Genomic DNA, 4374 nt, shown 5'->3' with positions numbered 1-4374 from the left:
TCATATAAGAGGATAAGGAATACGAATAAAATACTCTATCAGAACAGTCAAAATACTAAAAATCTCAACATACTAACAATCTGATAACTAGTATAACAATGCCTCTACTACTCAAGAACTAGAGACCCATCGGAACAGGTCCCCAACTGACTCATACTCAACTAATAAAGGAAGAACAACTACTAAATAAACTGAATTTCTGAAGATAAATGGTCCTCGAATCATGAGAACTCACTGCTGCTGATATGTAGATAAAGGTGCTGGGGAATCACTGAAGAGGTTGGGACTGAGCTCCTAAACCTACATTAAGAAAAAATGCAGAACACAGATAAATATGTGGATAAGTATTTTGGGAATGTATTGAGCATATGGGAGTGTATGCAATTAAATAATCAATATCACAAGTATTTATAGAAAACATGCATGCTATAATAGATGACTCACATAGCTTGAATAAAATTCTCATAAAATGCAGATGGAAACAAATAATGTAAATCACGTGAGTTATTTCACTTTATTCTAAATCTGCATTATTTCTTTGTTCTAAAACTTGTAGACTTAGACTAAATCTTAAGAAAGTACCTTCTTTAAGACTCAAACATCATGATTTCTTGAAAATCTTAGAAATCTTAGAATCATAACTTTCAAAATACTTATACTTTCAAAACTCATGCTTTTGTCTTAAAGAGAATAGGACTTTGGGACTTCATAACTTTAGGATTAGGAGTTTCTTCTAACCGACATAAACCATGTAAGCTACATGGAGTCCAACGTCTTGCCCACGTTGGGGAGAGCAGTTCTATCCTTGCCATCGGAGTAGAACTTTTACTTCTTCGTGATCACTATCTTAACCCACTTGGGGTAATTCAGAAACTTACGGAGGCACGTAGTTTTGGGGCATGAGACCTCAAAATCAAGACCAACTCGATGCTAAATAATACTCCCTTACTTAGCTCATAAATTTAAGAAAATTCACCTTAAACATTTCAACAATATGTAATGGGAGCCAATATGCATCCCCTTTATCTCAAATAAAAAGGATGTGGAATTCTTTCTTAGCTTAAGATCAAAACTCAATTCTTTCTTGAAATCTTGATAGGCTTATCATCAAAGCTTTAAAAATCTCAACAACATGGAAATATAAGCACACTTCTTGTAATACTTTAAAGGACATCAATAATTCATTCTCAAAACTTCACAAAATCACAATAGGGCTCAATTCTTAACAACAAATCTTGGAAATTCTTGAAAACATGATATTCATACGGGAATATGCAATTTATAATATGAATTCTCAATTCAAATCATACTTAAAATAGGAAATCATGCAATTCAAGACTTGGACAATTCTATAATCCCATAAACTTGAAATATTGCAAAATAATGTGAATTCATCTTGAATGTACTAAATTCTTTACAAAAACAAAAGTTTTTGGGCACAAGAACGAAATAGTGTTCTTGTTCAAACCCCACATACCTTGTAATTGAAGCTTTTGGGTGAACTCTTAACCTTAGGTTACGAAACGTGCAATTAGTAGGTGCTTCTTAAGATATTTGAGTTTTTAGGTTGAAACCCTAATGGAAGTTATTGTGAAATTTTGTTGAAAATACTCTTATTTTGGTGTCCTTGGAATTTAATCGTGTGTTAAAAAGGATAGAGGGGTTGAAATTACCTAATTTATCCTCAATGACTCGGAAGAGAAGTGCAGAAATTGGCCTAGTACGATACCCAGGGCGGTGCCCTGCCTGCACACTGGAGTTTCTAGGGCGACGCCTTGGCTAGAGCGGTGGTAACACCAGGGCGGTGCCCCGCTTAGAGCGGGGGAGTACCCCAAGAGATGCCCCACTATTGCTTTTTGCTATTGTTTTGCCAACCTAAACACGAAATTAAGCTTGTCTAAAAATTCAAAATTCTCCCGAGACGTACTTGACTTTCCCTATCGCAACGCAACAAAAAATCATGAAACGGAGGTCAGGATGGTCGTGAAATAATTCAACGAAGATTGAAGGTTCAAAAATTAAACTAAGTGTTCGAACACTTAGCAAAATTCTAAGTGTTGAGCTTCTTTTAACTTGTTTCGAAGGCTATATCGATGAGGAAACTTTGCAGGGTCTTACAATATCTCCCACTTGGGAACATTTGAGGAAGAATGTCGCTAAATATGTCAAGAACATAGAGAAAATGAAGGATACACAGTTGAAACACTCAGCTAAACTGACTTTACATCACTCTAAACTGTTGGATACTTCAAAGAACATATAAACTTCAAAGAACATATAGACTTATTATAAGAATGGTTATACAGCTGCAACTTTATTAAAAACGGACTAAATTAAGAAAGAATGACACCTTCGTCTTGATCTGAACTCACGAAAAAGAGGTGCGGGTCCTTGGCTCGTATATCAGTCTCGACCTCCCAAGTAGCACCCTCAACAGATTGGTTCCGCCACAAAATTTTTACCAAGGGAACTTCTTTGTTCCTTATTCTTTGGACTTAGTAATCTAGGATTTCAACCAGAACCTCTTCAAATGAAAGACTATCCCGAACATCAGGGCTTTCCGAAGGATCTATAACAATAGAATCACCTATGCAGTTCTTAAACATGGAGACATGAAAGATAGAATGAAATGCTAACAACTCTGTAGGCAACTCAACTTCATAAGCTACTCTCCTAACACGACTTAGGATCCTATAAGGACAAACATATCAAGTTTTAAGCTTTCCCTTTTTCCCAAACCTTTTCACCTCTTTCATGGGTGAAATTTTCAGATACACCAGATCATTAACTTTGAACTCAAGTCTTTACGTCTCGTCTCAGCATATGACTTTTGGCGAATCTGAGCCGTCTTCAACATCTCTCTAATTAACTTTACCTTCTCCATTGCCTCAAACACTGCGTCAGGGTAGCTTCACCCACTTCAAACCAACCTATTGGTGATCTACACCTACTACCATATAAAGCTTCAAACGGTGCCATATGGATGCTAGAGTGATAACTATTGTTATAGGCAAACTCAATCAGTGAAAAGTGCTCATCCCAACTACCTTTGAAATCAAGAGCATATGCTCTCAACATATCCTCCAAGGTCTGGATGGTTCTCTTAGCGTGACCATCTATCTGCGGATGAAAAGCGAAAATCAAATTCACTTGGGTACCAAGACCCCTCTGAAAAGATCTCCAAAACTGAGAAGTAAATTAAGTCCCCCTATCCAAAATAATAGACACAGGAACTTCATAGATCCTTACTATCTCCTGAATATACAATCTAGCATAGTCCTCAGCTGTATAGGATGCATGCACAGATAAGAAATGCGCCGATTTAGTCAGCCTATAAAAAATGACCCCAATAAAATCATGGTGGCATCAGGAAAGAGGTAAACTAATCACAAAATCCATATTCACCTCTTCCCACTTCCAAGTGGGTAAACTAAACTCTTGCATCATGCCACCAGGTCTCTGGTGCTCTACCTTAACCTGCTGACATGTTGCACACTTTTCCACGAACACTGCTATATCTTTCTTCATACCACTCCACCAATAAATTTTCCACAAGCCGCGGTACATCTTGGTAGTGCCAGGATGAATGGAATATCACATGCCATACACTTTATCTATAATTTTCTAACCCAGATTATCAACATTAGGAACACACAGTCTACCTTACAACCTCAACATATCATCTCTCCTTTGGGAGAAAACCTCTACTTTCTGGTCCTTGATTGACTCCGTCAGTATGACCAAACTAGCATCTCAGTCTTGCTTCTCCTTCACTTCCAAAATGAAGGAGGATTTGGAACTACTTTGCACTAACATACTCCCCTCAATAGAATAAAGCAGCCTAACACCCAACCTAGCCAAACAATGCACATCACGAGCTAACTCTTTCTTACCTCTCTTCAGATGTGAAACACTACCCATATACAAACTGCTAAGGGCATCTTCCACTACATTATCCATGCTTGGATGATACAACATGCCCATATCATAGTCTTTTAACAATTCTAACCACCCCATCTGCCTAAGATTCAACTCTTTCTAAATCAACACATAATGCAGGCTTTTATGATCAGTAAAAACATCTACATGCACACCATACAAACAATGTCTCCAAATCTTCAGGTTAAACACCACAGCAGCTAACTCAAGATCATGGGTTGGGCAATTCTTCTTATGAGGTTTCAACAATATAGAGGCATAGGCTATAACTTTACCCCTCTGTATCAACACATAACCCAAAAACAACTTTAGAAGTGTCACAATACACCATAAAACCATCTACACCATCAGGCAAAGTCAACATAGGAGTTGAAGTGAGTCAAGTCTTCAACTTCTGAAAACTCTTAGGAATCTAATCAAAGGAACTTAACTTTA

The sequence above is a fragment of the Capsicum annuum genome, chromosome 10 (genome assembly GCF_002878395.1).
Source record: "Capsicum annuum cultivar UCD-10X-F1 chromosome 10, UCD10Xv1.1, whole genome shotgun sequence".
In the NCBI taxonomy this organism is placed as follows: domain Eukaryota; kingdom Viridiplantae; phylum Streptophyta; class Magnoliopsida; order Solanales; family Solanaceae; genus Capsicum; species Capsicum annuum.
This window is presented reverse-complemented; position numbering follows the sequence as displayed.